We start from the raw sequence: 23883 nt of genomic DNA, 5'->3' as shown, positions 1-23883 counted from the left end.
ATTATTTAAATGACATATATAAAAAGAAAAATCCCTGCTTACTTTTTTATTATTGTTCTCATTTTTTGCTACTGATGAGAGCATTTGATGCTACATATATATTATTATGATGATTTTTTTTTATTGTGAATCATGAATAAATGAACTGTGATAAAAAAATTCAATAGTGATTTGATTTTTTGATGCATTCAATCTTCAATTGAATATTAAATATGTAATTTTACGTGAATGACATTGAATTCAAAATTTTTTAAAATTACAAAAAAATTTGATTTTTTAAAGTCATGTCTATTAAATCAATTAAAATTATTGTGAAACAGTGTATAATTATTAATTATAAATGTATTCATAAAAGTATCACTGTTCAAATTGAGATAATTATTTACATATCACTAAAAATAATAAATATTCACTGATATATTTTTAGAGAGTAAATAATATGGAACATCAATATACTAATATATGATGAACAAACTCAACCACTTTTGGTAAAATAAAAAATACTTAGGAATAAATTTTTTATTGGAAATTGAAATCTTTAGAAAATTATTTTTTCACTGATATCCAGTCGATTGGTTTTTATTTATAGAAATAGCATACATTCAAAAATTTTTCAAAACTCTAATGAAAAAATTCTATTGTCCTATTATTCAACGTTGACTCTCTATACATTGCAAATTAACAACCTACTTCAACATTACTTTTGTGTAGACTAGAACAATACACCCTTAGTTATTTCAGCCTCCTTAAAAAAGAATTACATATGAAAACAGTCAATTTTTAATGCCAATTTTCATTTGAAAATAAATAAATGAATAATAAAAATAAGGTTTTGAAATTTCAATTTACCAATATCATATTTATTCTCGATTGTATATCCAATTATATTAAAAACAAAAAATAATATAAATTGATGAAAAAAGTTTTGCTCATTTCTACGACCATTTTTGATATTAATTGGTAGCTTTATTCAATTATTAGCAGCATTTGAACGGCTCGAGAATCCTCTGTAGATCTATTGAAAGTTGACAATCATATAAGCCATACGCTGGTGGCATTTGTTATCCAACACGAGACGCTTGAGTGGTTATATAAAGTTGGAAGGGTTGTTAGGTTGCCTGTTGTGCCAGAAATATCATCATAAATGTATGGTAAAATATAATCGAAAATAAGATTATGAATAATTGAAGCATACTTTGAATAAAATACGTGATTAATGTTTTATTCTTTGATAGTTAGATTTTCGAAACAATGAAGATAATAAAATTATTGTCAAATATTTATATACATATACATTCAATCATTCATTCATCAATTCCAATTCATCTATATTTTTTTTAATATTAATATTTTTAATAATGTTATAGCTATATTTTATTATTTATAGAATTATTATATTATTCTTTATGGAATATTGGAGCTTACATTTCATGATCCCGAAAGAAATATTATTAATAAATAATTGGACAATTTAATTAAATTAATGAATAATAATTCCATTCAATTTTCTTTTGATAATTATAACAGGTCATTAATTATAATTACTGATAGAAATATCATAAAAATGGTATTTTTTACTAGTTTTCAGAGACTTAATTAATCATTTTTAAAAAACAAAATCAACAAAGAAGCTTGTTTGTTATTTTTTTTAAACAAGTAACAAGTTATACATCAAGAGTCTGGCCTACATTTATTAACAACAACTGTTTCTTATTTGTTTCTAAACAATTAATTGGTTAAAATTTATTTTGAAGAACCTCGAATGATAATGTTACATCATAAATCATTTCTTTGTTAGTCCTTAAGGACCAATTAGTTATTTACCTTAAACTTCTAACTATGATGTAACTCTTGAAAAGTATGTCAAGGCAACAATTAAACTCTAAAATTTATGATCATTTCTAGGTCGATTTCACTGTGACGGAGATCAAGTAATAGAAAGTAAAAGTCAAGAGAATATAATTGTTCATTCATCAGGATAGAGGTGCATCTTGCGGCTTCTCATTATCAGTGCAACAGCCCTAGCGATCGGCTGCAGGTAACGGATCAAGTTTACGTTAGATTAATCCGCTTATTGCATTTGCTCACTCACTCCTAGCCTGGCCGGATCTCGAACGACCGCAGAGGTCGCACAGCAGGATCAATCTCGTCCACTCTCACGCGTCCTGTCCTCTCTTCCACCCTTTCTCTTGTCCTTAAATCGTATTCCACAGTGTACCCTGTACAGAATGGATAACATTCGCGATCCATGAACCGCACTCCGTGGGGCCTGGTCACGACTTTTCGGGTCTTCTCGAAGCTTCTACAAGTTAAGACCCCCCTGGAAGATTGCCCTCTCTCTTATTTCATTGTGTAAACTGTATATATACACTGACCGGGTATAAAAACACGAGTCATATCATGTGTACTCATCTCTTGACACTGGCTGAAGATCAACTGGAAATTCGTCTTGGTCGTCAAATGATACTTAACTCATGCTGAGCACATGACGCAATTTTCTTAACACAAGACAAGCTTTTGGATGTTAGAGAATGCTTGAGAAAGGAGGGTAAACGACACACTTGGGTGCCAACGGCACTAATTGTAAGAGTATGGGAAATTACAGCGACGTTAACAAGACCGAGGCTGAGAGTCATGGTGCCTAATTAAAGAGACTAGCTAAGCAACCTGGAGGTCTAGTTTTGGGGAAAGCTTCCAGTATAAAGACAAGGGAAGAAGTCGTTAAGGGTGAGAATTACCACGGAAATGAGAACGAGATGAAGGTTTCACAGTGGCAGCACCCACCAACAGACCATATGTGTGGTATACTTCTTGGTAAGCTTGATGAGGCACTGCACATAGTTGTTTCAGTGGGACGATTGCGGTTGCCATGTGCCGTGACACAAAAGCAAACTAACATCTCCACTAATTACTTGCTAGTAATTAGTCACCCATTTCATCTCCACCAAGCGTGAAATAAAGGACTTGACTTCGGGCTATCTATTCAGGACATATCGATTACACTTCTAATTCTAATACATACATGAACATATAATATTGTCTATTCATGATCGAAAGATACCGTTACATGTTCATGATATTCAATATTCTCTCACTATAAAATCAAATCAAGCTGAGACTATTAACTTATACCATTGTTTGACCATGATTTCTCGAATTGAACTATTGCGGATAACCAGGCAGAGAACACAGATATTCAATCGCCTGCCATCAAGCTCCAAGACACTTGGACTCAGCGTACCTCGTTCCGGTCTAGAGGGTTGAGATATAAATCCGGATTCCATTAGGATGACGCCCTCGATGCGAGAATTCCACCTTGCGTCCATTTAGAACATTGAGGGAGTTAAGCTTCGCCCTGTGACAAAATCCAGGGTAAGCCATCGATTTTATTTCCAGATTAACTGATGCACCAACGACCGAGAATCTATCGTGTGACCTACACAGTTGGTGGTCGTTTGAAAAAAAATATTTTTTAAATCATCCAATTTATAAAATTCATCATTCTTTTCTTCTCTACATCAATATCATCTTTTTTTCTTCAATAAATCCAAGTTGTTCCTCTCTTTTCTGTCATCTCTTGTTCTTTATAGTGAGCTCAAATATTTATTCAACACCAATAAAAGCTACATATTTTCTCAATACAAAATGATCGAGTCAACTTCCAATATTTTTTATATCACTCGTGTTCGAAAGCATTAATGTGGTCGCTGTCTCCAACGGTGCATGATTTTTTATTCAAATCTAGAGTTTTCCAATAGAAGATAAAGCTGCCCCTGAACTGGGAAACGGTCGAAGGCGAAGTAGAAGAAGGAGAGAAAATTCACTGGGGATTATTCACGATGCTGTTGGCAGTAACCACATTGGTTACCATTGCACGACGTTGAATCTTACTTGCAGATGCACCAAGCACATTCTACCTTTTGGTTTGCTTACGCATACTGAAAATTTGTGTGCACTGTATCTACATTAAATAAGAGAAAGAGAAATGAAGAAAAAGATGTTAAGTAATGAAAAAAAGACAAGTTATTCACCAACTGAAAATATAACATGTAAATAAAACATAATTTATTGAGCAGTAGCATACATATTCTTTATATTTATTGTGAGGTTGATGACATGCCTTCTTTCTATAACATTGAGTAATATTAATAGGGATTGCTTATTGAATATTGCATGTATGATTTTTTTGCTTGACTACAAATGAAATTCTTTCAATTATTCACTTATCATTCAAGATGTTTATCTTTCAGGAATTGAAGAGTATGTTTTCATAAATTTCAACCTAATTTCTTTTTAAAAGCAGACGTCAATTTAATAACAAACTTTATTTTAACTTAAAATTTATGCAAGATCTGACTTCAATAATAAAACATTAAAATTTTCATGTAAGTATAATCGTAATGAAAATAGGAGAAGAGGAATCCTTGAGTTTGCATTTAGCAAAGATCTGAAATCCTCATTCGTGTAAATGCACGCGAAGCATTCTCTCATTCTCAAGGGATGACCTTCTCATGAGAGTAGGTCTGTTGAGTTGAATGCTTTCAGCTGAGTGGAGAAGAGTGAAATGAATAAAGACAAATGGAAAAAAGGCTGCGGAAAAGCTGGAGATAGGAAGAAGGAGTTAAATGGTTGAAATCTGTTAGTGGTGGTTACAAAGTTTCAACCTTCTCCAAGTAACTTTCAAATCCGACCAACTACATTAATATGCATGCATCCGTCGATTTGAAGGTAGTATACGACATTGGTGAATGATGAAAAGTCTGCGGATTCTAGAGATGAAGAAGTTAGGAAGGATGTGTATAAATAACAGACGTGTATACACAAATTCACCTTCTGAACCTTTCAACGAGTCTGCAAACTCTAGAAAGAGTTTTAGTCCTTGAGTCCTCGATGCGTTAACGATCTCTTTTTTCTTTCCGTCGAGTGCTGCACAACTCCCTTGAGGGAAAAGCATGCAGTAGAAAGGAAAGGAAGGATAGGGGTGATGTCTGGTAGCCTGGGGGAAAGCTGGACGAGACGACGACAATGAGAGACCAGATGACTTTTCGCGCGAAAAATTTTATGAGGTAGATATAGAGCAACAAAAATTCCATGATTAACCAGCCGGCCTCGGAGGCATTAAAATTTCAACTTTTTCATCCGGCAATTCAGTCTTTTTTTGTCTCTCCACCAGAGATAGGTTGACGGCTGGAGGCTAAATGGTGCTCGACTTTGGTCGAACAATTTTTTATTTCGAGGTTTCAATGAATCCAGTGAAATTTCTTGCAATTTTAATGGCTATTCAGTGGAACGCCCCACGGATAAATATATATTGTATATTAAGAAGTATGCAAAAGTTGAAGCGGAACGAGAGGGAACGTTATCAGGTATCGCTTCCCCCTATTTGCATTCTCATTAACGATGTTCGGCGCGTCGGAAAAGTCTTTGATGGAGAATAAATGCTGTAGAGGTGCACCTGCGCTCGCTGTTTAAATCGGCAGAGCTGCGACAAGAGTTAAGGAAGAAGAGTGATATACATGCGGGAGAGATGGTATAAAAAAGACAGTGACACAGATGGCAGAAGAAACGATGTACGTCGTAGTGACGGAGGCTTTACGTTATGTGAGATGCAGGATGGGATTGCGAATGTATAGTGTTTGGTCGCGGGAGAAACTTCGAACAGTGGTGAGAGGGTAAGCAGAGTGAAGGGAGTCTTGAGGGACTGCGAAGAAGCAGAGATAAGTGTACAATGGCAAGGAAGCTCTGGCTCTAGAGCTTGATAAGATCGAGTCGGTCATTACGAGTGTCTCGCAGCGGGGGACATTGCCTGAACATGTTGGGTTTCGACTCTCATCCCGGGAGCACCCTTCTGCTTCTTCTTCTCTATCGTCTCCTCTACCTTATTCTCATCTAGAAGTTGTTGGATTCTTCGACCTCTTAAGAGATTCGTTGCTTCACCCAAAGAGTATTCCCTTGGTATTTGTCAGACTACTGAATCATATGAATACTTGTTGGATATGGATCTACTGTGCTGCCTATTTCATTGAAGATTATTCATAAATGATTGACTTATGTATGATTAAATACAAACCCTGGGTTATAGTGTCTCTTTTTCTGTCCCACCAATTTTATTTTGACTCCTGTCATCCCGTCATGTGAATATCAGCGTCGTTGATCGATTAGCTCGTCACCGAAATTTTTATCATGACCCTGAATAGCTGACTCTTCACCCAATAAATACCTAGCTCAACGAGGATGAGGATTATTGGATTTTCTATTTTCATAAGCATTGAAAAGAGCGCTTAGTAAAGGAAAGGTCGTCGAGTATACAAAAAGACGAAAGGCGTGGTGATGCTTCCAAGGTACTACGTCGTCCCCGAGGCGACTGTGCGATAAGCATTGGAATTTCGTGCTCAACGAGCACTCGATCGATTCCACCAGTAACACACGACTATAAAAGCTTAGAAAAGTGTTGTATGTCTCCAACTCTTTACTATGACTCAGCTCTGCACTTTGCCATTCTAAACCAGACATTGACATGTCAGAAAACTCATACATACGCCGATAAATCCACCCTCTTGTACAATAAACTAAAGTACCAAATTTCCCATCGGGAATTTATGAGCAACCATCCCATTCTCTACTTCCTTCTTTAGGCGACAAGAAATCTCAACGCGAGATATTACATTTATCTTCTTTTTTTTTTGTAAATCAAAATATTATTCCATTTTTTTTTTACAGATCATTCTTCAAATGATTTCGAAACTTATTGAGGAATTTAACTGCATTTCATCGGTAAGAAATGTACGGTTCATTGGAAATGTCTTCCTCCCAAAGTTCTGAGAGAGATTCAACACAACGATGAAAAAGGCAAAGGTCCCCTTCGACTGACTTTTTGGGGTCAGGTAGAAGTAGGTATAAGAAAGAGGCACGCATCACTGTTCAGAATTGATGTACGATAGTTGGAATTAAAGTCTTTCAACAATGGGAGTGGATTACTCGTTTGGTGAACGAAGGAAATGTCTCCTTTGAAATCCTGATATATTTCGTTGGATATCACGAAAAGCTTACGTCTTTTTTCGTGGATAATCAACGATTGGACTGAATTTATATCCGCTAAAAAAGCGCATCTGGAATAAAGTGAATTTATTCCTCAAATGGATAAAAAAGAAAAAAAAACTTTATATCATGAAAAAAATTTGACTTTATACTTTAAGAAGAGTATTTAAAATCATATGACTTTTTTTTTACTTTCTCTAATTCTTTTTAGTACAGAAAAAAGACTAAAAATCTGAAAAAAGATTCGACAACTTTTCAATCCACCACCGACTTTGGGGTAAAACTTTAGAGATACTGAGCACAAGTGTTCAAGAGCTGGATTTTTCGCACGAGCTATCTCTATAAGAAGTGGATAATCACTTCAGTGGTCGATGGTTCAACACTTGACGTCAATAATGGATATTCGAGATGGTAGAGAACTAGAAACTACAGAGCCGCATTGATGAATAATAAGATTAATAAAATTGGAGTACAAGAAATAAGTGAACATTGAGTAGAAAGCCTTGGAAAGTGATTGAGATTACCTGAGATTGTTCAACGTGGATAAACTTATTTATAGCACGAGTGCTCTTGCAAGATCAATTTATTTATAAAATAAATCTGTAAGAGCTTGGATATATTTGATCAACTCTTCTCCCCAATTATTTGTTTCTTATTAAATTATCCTTTCTATAATTCTATTTTTACTATTTATCTTCGTAATACTGCTGATATCCTAAACTTTAATTAATATAAACTAACTTTCAGGTTCAAGAATGGCTATTTTCTTATCTCAATTATTTACTTTTCAGTTTCAATGTAATAATAATACTAGTTATTATTACCATTATACTGATACCCGTGTAGACTTCGTTCACAAGAGTTTTTTTTAATGAACGAAAACATAATTAGTTATTTGAAAATGTTATTATTATGGTAGATAGTCTCTTGCAACATAAAACAAAACTGTCAGATGCCTGTAGAACTATTTTAGATACATAAAAGATGTATAAAAGAAACGAGACGAGGTAGAAAAGAGAAGAACTGAGGTGAAAGAAACAAATGGAATGAAGAACACAATCACTGCAGAAAGAAAGAGGATCACGAGCTGTCTACACCCACCCGCTAATTTCTTTGGCTATTAACCACGACTCTGAATATAAATCGACCTATTACAGGCTTTCAAGGAACATCTCGTTCAAACTCACGCCGTTTTTCTTTTTTTTCTCTCTCTCTCTCTCTCTTTCTCTCGTCTGCTAATCAAAATAAGAAAGTAGTAAGACTTGTAATCTGCAAAGTAGAATAGGCGAGGGGAGAATTAGTATAGTTTCATTCATCTTTTTTCATTAACAGGAAACAATTTCAGGACAATATTATCTTTGTTATATAACATTTAATGTGTATAAAATGAAGAATTTCCTATTGAGTTTAAATTAAACCATTTATAAATAAATTTAATGATTAAAGTTTTAATAGACATACTTTGATATCATTTAACGAACTTTTTTTATCAGATTTTTAAACTGATTAAAAATGAGATGATGATAAAAAAATTTTTATGTCAAGTCTTTAAGTGTTAACATACGTAAATTGAAGTAACTTTATAGATATAAAAAATTCAAAAGCAATTCTTTTGCAGATAAACAAGTTTTATACTTTTCTAAAGCTGTGTGTTGAACGACAATCAATTTAAAGTCTCAGAGTATTAAGATAAATTGAAAAGTTGTGTTATTTAATTTCTAAAGCGAATAACTGGCTATTTAACATTGAATTGCTGATCGTTAAAGTCCGGAAATTAGAGTCAATTCGTGTAACATGTACCGGTAATACGAAGAATCTGTCATGTCGCATGTCAGATTAAATAAGTGCTATGTTGGGTTATATGTTCAGAGATGACCCATTGGGGGCTGTAAGAGAATCCCAAGATGATTCATTCTGGATCTGTGGGCCAGTCACGCTGATGTTAGCTAATAGCTATACATCTAAATTTTATAATATTATAAATTGACCTATAGAATAGTTAAACACAGCTTCTTTGTTCTATGCTTTGTAGTCTGAGTTACAAACAAATGTTTAACATCACAAATTACTCCATACTATCATTGATATGACTGAATGCCACAAGATAATCGTCTTTCATCATTGGGATATCAATACATTTACCATAATTTATGAATGAAATTATTAAATTTTATGGAATAATATAAATTACTATTTGCGTGCTAATATAATTATAAAGTATTATTATTGACATAAAGTGACATCGATTTCAATTGCTTTATTTCAAAGAGCTCGTATCTGTCTAATGATTCAGTTCTTCATATTAATCCTAAAATATCAAGCTCATTTCATGGATGCTATTATTCCTCAAATTTTCCAAGATGTTAATTTGTCCAATGTTTAAGAGAAATATTTCTAATGACTGTTAACTTTAATATTTTGTTGAAAATTTTTAGATTATCAGTTTTTAAATTCTAGTTGACTGAAATAAAAAATGCTTATGACTATTTATTAGAAATAAATAGCATTGATCAATATAACGTTAGCTTGGACTTGATAGTTTAAATTAGAAACCTAAATTCGAAACTCTATTGACATTTCTAACTTGTCTCATCTTTTACGTCTCAATAAAATATATCAAATGATAACCTTTTTACCTATTGAAAGATCAGTTCAATTATAATATCTAACAATGAATACAATAGTATTCATTCTTTTCAAAATGCAGCGTTAAAATGATTGTAAAGGTTGTCCTGACTGGACTCATTCACACCCATGCTTAGTGGTTATTTTTATGTTGACAGTAATTTTTCCATAGAGACTAATTTAAGTGTGTGTTTCAGGTTGTTTCACACGGCTGAAAACATAGAAAGTATTGCGTTTTTGTGAAGAGGTGACAGTCAAGAAACGAAAAGTGGGATTAATGGATCGTAACACACCACAGAAAAGCAATAACGACGTGACTTGGATAATCTGCCATGAGACGAGATGTCACGTCGAGACCTAATATCTTGGTCGGCTCACGAATGTCGTCCAAACTAAAATATGTCGCCAGTCACCGAATAAGATCCGATGCGGTACATTCCATAGGAATTCTTGAATTTTAGAGCCAGAGTGAGTTCTTATATGCGTGATGTTTGCGAGAAAATAAGAAAAGAAGATAGAAGATGAAGAAATAAAGGAGGAGAAGAGGTAGAGAGAATGAACCGATCACGTTTCGACGTTTGACGGGATTCGATTATTCTGTGTGTAGCTTCTTTTCCCTCTTGAGAACATCTGCCTGCATTCTGCAAGAAGTGCTATCGCGTACTTGGCAAGGTAAAGTACGAGAATTAATCTCGTGAGATATAATATTTGCGATAAATGATAAAAAGTACTTCCATCCATCATATTCACTTTATTATTATCATTATTATTTTATGATTATAGTTTAATACTGTTTTAATGGTTATATTCATCTGTAAAATTATTTAATAGCAATCAAACAGCAATATAAAAAATTATATTTTAAGTAGATTTTAAAAAGAAAATTGTCAAGTTATTTTCTCCATTGAGAAAAGCATGATTTATCACTTCGTGGCGCTTTTAATTTCATTTGAGAAAATTTCTTGTAATTGTGGCAATTTCTTTCTTATCTCGACGAATATAACAAGATTTACCTACCAGTCTTACTGTAGACACGCCAAACAAATAGTAGTCAAAAAAGGATCTCGTGAACGGAGGGAGAGAAAAAAGAAAAGTATATGTTGTGCTGAGAAGTAGAAAACTATATGACGACGTCAATATAAAGTCGTGTCTGAATAAAAGTATATAAAAAACTAGAATAAAAAGTGATACAGACAAAGAGAATAATATGAAAATTTATTTTCTTTTTTATATTAAAGACATCTGATTCTAATTCAATAAAATCAAAATTAAATTTCGGTAATTTTCAATAAATTTATAAATAAATTTCAAATAGACGACAGTCTTGAAAGTAAACATTTTTTTACTCGAATAAATATTAATAAACAACTGTAAACACAAACTAAATAAATGATAAGAAATTGTGCTACTTTTGGATATTCTTTGGGAAAATGTCATCATTTTGTCATATTGTCATTTTTCAAGACATGATTGAAATGGAAACCAAAATTTATTCATTATTATTCTACTCACAACTGTCATGTTTATCATTAATAATATTATTAACATAAATCCATGTAGTTGCTTAGATTATATTACGATATCACTGTAGGAGAATGTCAAATAATTATTAACCTGCAGCGAGGCTCTTTTACTTTTGAAATTTTTATCGAATGTCACAACGATTGTGTCTCTATGAATCATAGTAACTGCCATCCAATCTGATAGATCTTGTAACAAGATGTTATTTAGTTGCAGGGAAGCGGAAAAGGTGAAAAACGTATAGTCAACATCAAAGAATCAAGTCAACTGTGTGCGTGTTCATGCTGGTGATGCAGCCAAAGAGAAACATTTCGCGATACAAGGGACAGGACATTTTTCAAGAGCTCCCTTGACACTAATAAAGATTCCAGAGTTGGTGGGCATGTAGACGCGCCTCCTGTTGACGAACACAACATAGTGGAGTGTCTCACTTTCTTCACAGCATCCATATGTCCTTGTAAGCAAGAGCTCCTGGTGTATCTCTTCAAGTGTCGTCGTAATATTGGCTAGGGAGGATGAAAGAGAAAGGAAACAATGTATAAGTTTCATTCCTGTTTAAGGTTTAAGTGAAACCATCACACGTGATCCTTCAAAACCACCGACATCTCCAACTGTCAAATGGAGAATGTTTTCTGTTTTGAATAGAAAATATTTCCTATTATTTACCCATGTTAATAATGGGAACTTAGCTCCAAGGTAAATAAACATTCCACTTTTAGTTGGCATATTTTTTCTGTATTTGTCAGCTTTTTTCGTTGTAAGTCTGTCAAGTTTTTTTTATAGAAAAAAAAAACATCATCTTAAGAATGTAAATGACATCATTTTATTATTGATTGCATTTAATCCAGTGGAATTGAGAGAATGCAGTATTAATTGTCTTTAAATATTCATAGCTTGAACTGTATTCATATTTGAGTGATTTTAATGTAGTATAATATTAATCAAATTAATTTTGCGAAATTAATATCGAAGACAGTATCGATTAGATATTGGAAATGTAACTATTTATTGAAATACGATATCAATATGAGTGGGTTAACAACTGAAATGGAATCCGCTACTAGCACGCGATTATTAATTTAATTGACAATGAAGATTTAAATGACAAAACAAGTAAAGGATTTATATTTATGCAAAGCACAAAGCCTTGCAAATGAATGAAGAGAAATTTAGAAGACTAGTGAAATTTCATTTCCTATGTGAGAATTCCCTGACTCAATTCCCACGAATGAGATTTCCTTGCGATTTATTCATTAAAGTATATAACGTGTTGCCACCACCATTGTAGCATATTCAGTGTATTTGATGTCGCATATTGTTTAATAATGTCCCATGAGATTTTCCCGTCATTTTATCTCACCTTTTCTCTTAGCAAAATAGTCTTGAGAATATTTGCAAGATGATAAAAGTAGAGATTACTGGTACGTCCTGTCACTGCCAAGAGACTTTGCGTTTGGGCCAGTCTTGTTCATGCATGCCTCCAGCTATAAACGTACCCAACCTCTTCTCCTCTTTAACGTTGATCTTTCGCTCTTTTTTTTGTCGCGGTTACTCCTGTATGCTACTGCGTATCCTGGAGCAAGTGAGATATAGCAAAAGAAGAGAGGAGGCCGTTTACCCTACACGCGAAAGATAAACGTCCGCGGGCGGTCGTTTCACGATGAATTATCGTGACTCTTGTATCTCACCCTCGTATCAAGACACCAGGCAAATAAGTTTGCTACTCTAAGTCAAGATTACCCGGATACTCGGCGGGAGACTTGTGATTATTCTTTGCTACCAATAAACAAAATTTATATTATTTTTATCCACTTGTAACATATTTAATTCCAATCCCGCGAGACTAAAATATATAGGGAATTAACTAAAATCTATCATAAGAATACACATTATTAATGAGACTAGCAGTTTCGATAAATCTAATTATTTTAATCAAGAATAATTAAATATCGGTTGGGAGATAGAAATTAAATCCACGTTGGATATTAATGAATACTGCTTTTTAAATATTTATTTTGTTATTTTCATTAAGATGATAACAGATTGAAATTTATTTCTTTTTTATCAGCATTATTATTGCTAGAATGAAATATGATAATGGAACTACTAGAAATAATTACTCTAATATTTTGAATTATTTATTATTTACATTGTATTCAATTCAATATGGATCAATTCTATTAATATAATTCAATATGTTATGTTTTCTTTTGCTATGATTATTAATGTAAGACTTATATGCATTTAATTGACAACTTTATTATTTGCTCGTCAGATATTATTAAGTTCCAAATATTGATACACTTTGATGCAGTTATTTGTGATTAAAAACCTATTTTTATTTGATAGCAAGCAATACATTCAATTACTGAAGCCAGTTATTTTGCAAATTTTTTTCAATTTACCAACTGTCAATGTTCACTTGAAAAAAATTTGCCAACACAAAGCTCATAATAAGCTTCTGACATCAAAGTGATAAAAAATTTAATTAGAAAATTTTTGACACCAGTATAGTACAATTTCTACAATAGTTGAAATTTTATCAATTAAAACTCATTTTTGATACTGTTTAATTATTCAATAAACATTTTTAACAATCATTTTTGTCCACGAATTCCTTTCAATTTTACCTCATACTCGACGGGTATGGAATTTTTTCGAGCATGGAATGTTTAAAAAACTTTTGAGAAGGGATTGTTTATAACGAAATGAAAATTTTAGTCGATTTTTCACTCGGTAGTCAATCGGAAACACTAGATACCAGGATCCATGATATCTGTTGTTGGAAATGGCAGTTGGTAGAACATTTTTTTCGTCAATGGCCAGCATGTTCGGGCTTCCAATACAGGAAGCCCTAGAGTACGTTTGAGTTTTGACCAGAATACGAAGAGGACGAGAGGACAGCCATTTAATTACATTCGCAACAATTTTTCAGCAGCACAACTGTTATCAGCATTCCTCGGTTTGCCACTTTTTCAATATTACGCAAGGGCTCCCAACGTGGGAATAGTCAAATGCTTTTCTGTCATTGTCTTTTCTTTTTTTCAAATTATTCTCTTCTCGTTTTAGGACACGTGAATTGGTTGGTTGGGCACGTCCATCTCTTCAACGTCGCACGCGAACCACGGTCCGTTGGAGTCTGATCAAATTTTCTACTGGCACGAAAACAATTGCCGCCCTCGCAAGGGCATTGACGTTAAATAATTTGAACAATAGTGGAGCGCGTACTGTAAACTTCCACTCACGATGAGTTCAACCACTCGAGTTATATTATTGGGGCAGTCTGGTTTACCATTGCATCACGTGTATGCTGTTATGCATACTTTCGTGTTATTATATACAAGCGAATATTAATAAATAAAATTCAGAATACTGGAACAGAAAAAAAAAGTAATGAAAACGTAATACATTATGTACTTGACTTCGCCATGAATACTACACTCGAAGCTCACTCTAGCGTTCTTCTTTTTTGTCAAATAGAACATGAGAATAAATTTTCCTCCAAATAAACACGTAACCGCACACACGTCCTACGCAGTAATGCTTTTGCAAGAAGACGATAGAAATTCGATGAATGCCATTTTCTGTAAGCTTTTCACCAGTACATCAATAGACAGCCAAATATATATGTTCATACATATATAAATATAATAGCCATGAAAACTCTTGAATTTTTTTGTATTGTGAGTATACGATAGCAACGAGATAAAAGCTCCTACAATACACTCACTTATTTTAAAAATTGAATTCAAATGAAAAATTTACATACAGAGATAGCTTGTCTATAAAAATCGGGTATTAGAGTCGATACCAAACGTTTATACAAATAACAATTATTTTTATATGATGGAATATTCTGTTGAAAAATGATCAATAATGTACGGAAACCTGAAGATAAAAAGGTCATTCATGGAGATGATTTGATAAATCACATAGTTGATGGATATTTACTATTTAGTTAAATTCATTATTTTTTTTTTCCTTTTTCAAGTAAAAGAGTAACACCAATACTTCACTTGAAATGTTTTAGCAAAGAAAATTTTTCCATATTCAATATTTTTTTAGCTGGAGTATTTTTCTTTGACAGAATCAGTTCTCTAGAATTTAAAATAGATCTGAAAAGAATGAAAAATATCTCATCGAATAATTAATCAAATATAAAAAAAATTGTAATTTGTTTGTTTTGTATGTGATATATATTTATGCTTGAAAAAGTGATCAAGAATTTGAAGATAGACTTGTTTAAGCAGTGATATCATTCAATCTACTGGTTAAATACCTTATTCCCTAAAATATCTAATCTTCCTTCAGGTTTTCCTGACATTTATTTCTACTTCAAGCATTTATTAATAATTACCATTATATATGTCCATTCAAAGCAGATATTTCATGTCATTATCATGTATTTAAAAATGTATACAAGGAATAATAATGATAAAAGATTGAAAGACACAAGAAAAGAACTTGATGCAACAACAAATCGATAAAAGGTTGATAATCAAGCATGATAGTCCCTGATTATCAGAATAATGTTAAAGATTACGTCCGTCCATCATCGGTAAAATCCACATGAATGACACTGAGCAGGATTTCTACACTATCGAGTCCATCATTCGTGAGTCATCGATTATGCGGATCTGTAGTCATTTCTTCTTAATGCTTAAAAGACGATCGGTGTCAAGTTTAAAGTATCACCACAGTGATCAGCCTGTATAACCGGTTGACCATCTGGTTTTTTCTTTTTTCGTCTGTCTTCTTCTTTGCCTCCGTCTTTTTTTAACTCATAGGAATACCTGGTAAGGTGCACTCGCTCATGTTTATAAGTCAGGAATTCCGATTACGAAATCGTTTGTCGACCAAAAGTTTTATGAGAGGAATAGAAAGCGTTTATTTTTAAGGAATAATCTCGCGGGCAAGTTCCGTAAATACGAACTGATAAATTCCAAGAGATAAGATTGAATTTCTTCAACTGGACAATGTCGATTGAGACATCAAACAGATTTAATGAGCCACTTTTATTATGTCTTTATTAAGCGAATATTTTATTAGCTAATTATAGCATCTAATACTTTGAAAAAATTCTATTATATCATGGAAATTTGCAGAATCTAAAGTTTTATTTCTTTTCCAAGAGTACGAAAATGTTAGAAGCCAGCGGGCAACATGCACGAGTTGAGATAAGTGCATGCATCTCGATGGTCTCGGTCCGGTGCGCGGAAGGCCAAGAGCAAAGAAGAAGAGAACCAAAGAAAAGGAGGAATAAAAAGTATGGGTAGAGAAAAGCAAAGTCGCGATTAGAGTGAAAAGTAAGTAGTATTGGAGAGAAAGGTAGAAAGAGAAAGAGAAGGGCGCGTCGAGTCGAGCGCAATGAACTTGGGCGGACTTATCGGCTCGACGCTCTCGTCGCTTCTCCCTCTCTGTTCGTGGCTCATGACTTGGGTCCGTGGCTCAAGGCTTAAGCCTCAAGGTTACTACCTAAGTCAAGGTACAGTCTCGTTTTATAATTCAGCTCTTACTTGGTGTGTGCCGTCATATTGGCTTGCCACCGCAGTTGCCATTCTATTCTTTATTTGCTTCAAAAGGAGAGATATGAAAAGAAGGCCCCGAAGCGATAGATCGATCGAACGTATCTCGTTCGATGCGTTGGGCCGAATCGGTTCCGCTTGGATGGTATCAATCGATGGTACGCGGATCGAATCAAGTGTGGCCACCTTTGCGTACTTGATGATTTTTTTGTTGCTTTTTATGTATGGTCTCATCTTGCTCTTCACCGTTATCTCATGCCGATATATTCGAGATGTTATGTGAGAACATCTTTAGTCCAAGTGCTACAGTATGTGCTTTGTAATGAATTTTAGTCAATTAGAATTGCAAAGTGCGCAATTTATGCAAAAGTAGAGAGAGAAAGAGAAGGGCGCGTGCGAGTGTATAGCACGCGCGTTCGTTTTAGCTACGTCTCTTCTTGGGCCAACTACTGCCTCGTACCCTCATCGTTGACTGTTCATCCTCTTTTACTTGTTGTTATGTATGTACTTGAATTTCTCTCTTACTCCAACTCTATCATGCAGCAAACCACCCGGCGGTCGTTGGTTAGGCAAGGTCGGCAGCGGCGCAACTTGCTGATGTATACAATAATGTTAGTTGTATAGCTGGACTGCGAGAGCGGCTTGCATGAACGGGGTGATGAAGATCGCGGTGGTTTTCATTACGAGTACACGCCTGCAGGCCAATCCACCCTCATGCTCAATTGCCTCAAGGTTTCCAACACTAGTACGAAGCTTTGGATCCACTGAAACACTCTGATGAGAAATAAAAAAAGTTTCATTTACTATTTTAAAACTCATATTCTACAGATATTTTCACTATTCTATCTAACATAATAATATACTATATAATAATTTTAGTTGAATGTCTTATTGAAAATACTTTAATTGATGAATTTTTGCTGGTAGTTATTTTGTCAAAATGTAAATTCTTTTATTACAAAAGCACCTATCGAAGCATCAAAATAGCTAGGCATATTGCGTGATTTGTGGATCAAACGCTGTGGCAGTTGGAATTCCAAAGCGAATTGATAAAGTTGAGGCTTGTGTGCTAAATGAATCGTACCATCGGGTTTAGTTAGGGATTTTTCTCTTTTTCTCTCTTCTATTTCCACTCTGTCGCCAGATTCCGATATTTCCTCTATGCTATTATCTATTGGGGTGCTTGTTACTATCCGAGAAAACCGATTTCTCGACAATCGGATTTTGTTTTGGGTTAATTGGAAGTTGATAGAAACAACAATAATATTAACTTGTGTAGCATTTTATTTAATGAAATGGCTTAATCAAATACTGTTGTAAACTTTAGATACCATTGAGATTTGCATTAATAAGCAATTCTTTTTTTAGCTATCGAAAAAGTCATTGATCAATTCAAAACAATAATAAATATTGTAACAAAGATAAATTTTGTTATTATTTATAAATATTAATGAGAGTTAATAGATGATATTTAAATGGAAGTATAATTAATTGATCTTGTTTAGTAAAATTGACTATTTGTGAATGAACAATTAATTTTGATGAAGCTAAACGAAAGGCTAATTAAACGTTATCTTCTCAATAATAACTAATAAAGGGGAACTTATTGTTTTTGAATTCAACCCGTATAAAAAAATTTTGTTTCCCAAACGTACCTTAGTGGGACTATGGTTTTCGCCTTGCAAAAATAATTAACATGTAATGGAAGAATGATATATTGGCGAAAAAGTGTAAGATATAAAAATGAGCATAACTTCTATACTAATAATACTACGGGGTTGATTGAGGGCTTAAATGAAAGATACCGACGAAAGGAAAAAAATCGATATGGTAAAAATCATAATTGAGGCATAGTTTTTGCTAAAATTTCCGCAAATTCCCGTTTTACCCCATTTTAGAAGTGAAATAATTAATTTTTTATAAGTTTGATCCGATTCCGCATTTCTACGCATCAAGACGAAGAGAATGAGTCCTCGATCATCAAAATCGGAGAACTTTGATTTTTCGACCCTAAAAAATGGCAAGTGGTACCCCTTTCCATTTTTTTTGGCCAAAAAATAAAAGTTCTCCGATTTTCAAGTTTGACCACTCATTCTCTTCGTCTTGATGCGTAGAAATGCGGAATCGGGGCACCGCCCAAGAAAATTCACTTTAACACCCTTAAACAGGGGTTACATTAAATACAAATTATGGATTATCATCCCCTTGACTTTAAACCCTTATAACTCATGAACGGATGGTCCAATAATCATTTTTAGGGACGTTTTAAAAACTTAAAAATCTAAGCTAAACACACATATTCATAAAAAGGGTTTAAAAAATTTCTTTCACCCTTAAAATCGCTAAAATATAAAAAAAAATCGCATTTTTTTGGAAAGTTGCCAACTATTTTGGCAATTTTGAGGGCGAAATAAATTTTTTAAACTGTTTTTATGGATATGTATCTTTAGCTAAGATTTTGAACTTTCATATACTTCCTTGAAAATCATTATAAGATGACTTGTTTAAGAGTTACAGAGGTCCAAAGTCGGAATAAGGATCAAAAATCGTCTACTCTCCGACTTTGGATCTTCATAACTCTCACATTAGTTATCCAAAAATGATTATAAGAATAGATTTAGAAAGTTCAAAATCTTAGCTAAAGATACATATCCATAAAAACAGTTTAAAAAATTTATTTCGCCCTCAAAATTGCCAAAATAGTTGGCAACTTTCCAAAAAAATGCGATTTTTTTTTATATTTTAGCGATTTTAAGGGTGAAAGAAATTTTTTAAACACTTTTTATGAATATGTGTGTTTAGCTTAGATTTTTAAGTTTTTAAAACGTCCCTAAAAATGATTATTGGACCATCCGTTCATGAGTTATAAGGGTTTAAAGTCAAGGGGATGATAATCCATAATTTGTATTTAATGTAACCCCTGTTTAAGGGTGTTAAAGTGAATTTTCTTGGGCTGTGCCCCGATTCCGCATTTCTACGCATCAAGACGAAGAGAATGAGTGGTCAAACTTGAAAATCGGAGAACTTTTATTTTTTGGCCAAAAAAAATGGAAAGGGGTACCACTTGCCATTTTTTAGGGTCGAAAAATCAAAGTTCTCCGATTTTGATGATCGAGGACTCATTCTCTTCGTCTTGATGCGTAGAAATGCGGAATCGGATCAAACTTATAAAAAATTAATTATTTCACTTCTAAAATGGGGTAAAACGGGAATTTGCGGAAATTTTAGCAAAAACTATGCCTCAATTATGATTTTTACCATATCGATTTTTTTCCTTTCGTCGGTATCTTTCATTTAAGCCCTCAATCAACCCCGTAGTATTATTAGTATAGAAGTTATGCTCATTTTTATATCTTACACTTTTTCGCCAATATATCATTCTCCCATTACATGTTAATTATTTTTGCAAGGCGAAAACCATAGTCCCACTAAGGTACGTTTGGGAAACAAAATTTTTTTATACGGGAAGGTTTAACAGTAGTTAGATATCAACTTGGATCCAATTATCATTTATTAGAACATTGTTTATGTAGCAAAGCATGGAAAAAACTAATAAACTTTTTAGTATTCTCACAATAAATTGCAACAACTATATTATCCCTTATAAATCAATTTATTATTTCTTCAATTAATTTTTTTATGTCCTCATTTCTCCATTATAAAAATGCTTATTGAATTGTACTATATTACGTTAATAAAGTAATAACTTTATTCATAAATTTTCAAGAAATGGATAACAAATTCAATTTATTAACGTGCTAAAATTTTTTTTTTGTTCCGAGTTTTTATCGTTATGTTTTTTCAAGAAGAAATGTAAATTGAATTGATAAAAAAATATACATAAATTGAACAATTTATAAAATCATATTTTATCCAGTAATAGAAATAATATTATGCGTTTGAAAATTTATTGCAAACTGTTATCACATTCATCGACGAGTAGAGTCTTATTAAATTGAAGAGCTGTAGATATTATTGTGCGTAAACTTGACATTTATCTAATGTGATTTTTCTAGATGTAGTTTACCGTTTTGTGTGGATGAAAATAGCTGTTTCTTTAGAGTTCACATTTAAAGCAAAGATCCCGCTAAGTCATTTCAACTTGGTGTACACCGATCACCTTGAATTTTACATCGCGTGAAACAATGTCTTAAGGCTCATGTTCTCCGCCCTCCATTGTTTCACACTGCGTCAAGACCATCCCCGTGAAGTAAATCTCTTTCGTCCCTGTCTCTCGCTTACTAAAGTCAGATGATCTTAACCTTTTCTTTATAACTTCCTCGCGAACTGTTTCCTCGTTGCATCTCATGATTACGATGTAATTATATTTTTCTTGCTGAAGAATTTAATGGGACTTGGAGTTGATTATTTCATATAATACCAAGCACATCATTGTATTTTTTCTTAGTACATAATAAAAGTCATCACAAATTCACAATGTAAATTATTCATTTCTTGCTTATCATTCACTATTTCTCATTTTTTTTGTATCTGAAATGAATAATGGTTTGTTTATTTTAAATTGATAGCATAAATAAGATTGTTCTTTTTTTTTCTCATACGAGTTCCAAAGAATGAAGATAAAAAATTTAATTTATTATTTAATTTGTCTCTTTATTTCTTTTGCGTTGCTTCAGATGGAGATTTCATAACGCGGCAAACCATGAGCACAGCAAAAAAATTGAGCAGCTGGCGACAGTAGATTATTAAAGCAAGTAAGTTTGGCATCTGTGCGCATGGAGGGTAGCCGAGGAAATTCGTTAATGAGTATATATAAGTAGCGAGGGAAGAAACGGTTTCTGATTATCGGGGCCGACGAAAGTGAAGTTTAATTTCGGGTCGTTGTGCGCACCATCAGGTTACGTTCCAGACGCGGCAATATACAAGACGTAGCTGTTGAGCAGAGGCACTCTCTGAAGATGAGAATGAGAGGGTGAGATGAGTAAAATTGCAACGCTATCTTCTGAAGCCCATTATTTTCGAATCTACAAAATTACTGCCATCTTCTTGGTTTGGAGGTATATTGTGATCAATTTCTGTCCTTTTCGGTCACTTTTGGCTTAACGATACGTTTACTTAAAAACCCATAGTTCTAGGTCGAAGGACGTGGTTCTTTTAATTTTGTAATTACCGGACGTTTTTCAAGCTACGCCGGCTTTAGCCATGACAAAAGCGAAATAGTGGTGCTGGCCCAAAAGATACATACCGAGCAGTGTACACTGATGCATTTTCTGCCCCTCGTCAACTGTCGCCTTTCCGGTCGCTGCATCACGCCAAAATTGTGGGTGTGGTCATTGCGGAAAGCAATTACAGGATGTAGTTTTTTTTATTTGTGCTGAATGTTCGGCAAAAAATTACTCGTGCAGATCCAAATAGAATCGTTGAATATTTTTTTTCGTGTTCAGTGGATATACATGTATGTGTATGCATCAAGGATATACATGTATGAAACCACATGGGATAGAAAAAAATGAGTTCAGAGGACACAAAACACCCGGTTATTCAAAAATAGATTATATGCAGAAGTCGATCCTTTAAAATTGCTATGCACCTACCCGAGTTTCATATATCGACGTGTAACCTGAAATTATTTTCAACGTTTTCATAATAACATTGTCTGATGGTATCCCCCTTTGTTTAAGTCACTATAATCTTGTCATTACCCTTCTCTAAAAACGTGTCTTTATTCATTCAAAATTTTATTATCATCTGTTGCAGTGGACCAGTTATTTTGTACGCATTTAAATGAGCTTTTAATTTGGTGTGACGCCAGATATTTGATTTAACGAGCCGAAGCTCAAGAAGACCAAGCCCTGACTATGAATAATATTAAAGGCCAAATTGTTGATGTGTAAGTAGAATATTGCTTTAATCTGCTATTATTTATCTATAAATATACCCTACACATTATCAAAATTTTTTTTGTTTCAGTTTAATTCTTGAAAAAAAAAATGATCACATCAACGCTACTAAACACATCACTTACTTCAACAGAAATTATTGCTAGGTTCATCTCATTTTATTTTATTTATTGTTTATCTTTATTCTTTCTTATTCTTATTATTATTTCTTTCCTCTTTTTATCAAATTTTTTAGCAAAAAATATGGCAGGTATAAAAGTTTACTAACCTTAAGCGCATTAAGTATATAGTTCACTAGATAATCGAGGGATCACGCGAAAATAAGTTTACAACTGCTGAAAGTTTCCGTTCGCGCTGTATCTCGAACGAGGGTTTCTGATTATCAGCACGACAGGGTTTTCGTGGTGATCAATGGGTGGAAGTCTTGAGCCCTTGAAACGAGAGGAAAGTTCTTAGTAGAGCCATATTATCTGCTGATATCGTCTGCTCTTCTCTATATACGTCTCTCGACATAAGGAAACCATATATTGATAGTTTCTAGATAAGATATCAGATCAGTAACATGCATTGACAAGGTAAGATGAGATTAAAGTTAAAGAGCCAAATGAAATATAATGATATTCTTGTGCAAAAGTAATAAATCTATAAAGCATACAAGCTTTTATCCATTCTACTAGTTTTGATATTTGAATATGAAGACTGTATTTCTTCTTTTGCCACTTCAAGATCAAATCCTTTTCATTTTTCTTCGTATAGTTGAGGATCAATCGTAAATAAACGGCCAAAGAGTAGATACAAAAGAGACGGTAGCTAGGAAAACAATCAAAAATAAAAGAAAAGAGGATCCAAAGAACTATACTGTCTCTCTACCATCTTCACTACTCACCAAGAGTGCAGTCGAACGAACTAAGAAGAAAAATATGAGTCTTTTCGTTCTTGACTCGTTCTTTTACACTTGCTTAGCTTTTTGTCCTAGTTCAATAGACCAAAGTAAAAAGAATTCGATAAAAATCAAAACCAAATGGTAGGAGTAAATCTCAGATAAAAATCGATTTTCCAACCATTCAACTGATGCATTTCTTGAATTTACTGCAACTATTTTTCAAATTATTCTCTGATTTCAACCATTTTTTCAAATGGCAATCATTATATTAAATCCCTTTTTTGTTCCAATCGTTTATAATAATTATTTTTGATTATAATATATAGTATTTTTTTTCCTTTTGATGATGATATTAACAAAAAGATAAATAAAAATTGTAGTTGATTTTTGCACGACATCAGTAAACGCTAATTCCACAACTCGTAATCCA

General features: G+C 33.3%; 1 long non-coding RNA gene across 2 annotated transcripts; it reads left to right on the top strand.

The window, feature by feature from the left end:
* Positions 1-1905: 1905 nt before the first annotated feature.
* LOC118073018 (uncharacterized) lies at positions 1906-22544 on the top strand. Of its 2 annotated transcripts, XR_004691055.1 has the most exons (5): positions 1906-2038; positions 9861-10335; positions 11395-11880; positions 21347-21424; positions 22428-22538. It is a non-coding gene; the product is annotated as an uncharacterized lncRNA (long non-coding RNA). The 2 variants fall into 2 exon arrangements; XR_004691056.1 differs by lacking the exon at positions 21347-21424 and having other exon boundaries at positions 22428-22544.
* Positions 22545-23883: the final 1339 nt, after the last annotated feature.

This window comes from Chelonus insularis, unplaced genomic scaffold (genome assembly GCF_013357705.1).
Source record: "Chelonus insularis isolate UGA/USDA-ARS -01 unplaced genomic scaffold, ASM1335770v1 contig_94_pilon, whole genome shotgun sequence".
NCBI lineage: Eukaryota > Metazoa > Arthropoda > Insecta > Hymenoptera > Braconidae > Chelonus > Chelonus insularis.
The sequence above is the reverse complement of the archived record's forward strand: the minus strand, read 5'-3'. Positions and strand labels throughout refer to the sequence as shown.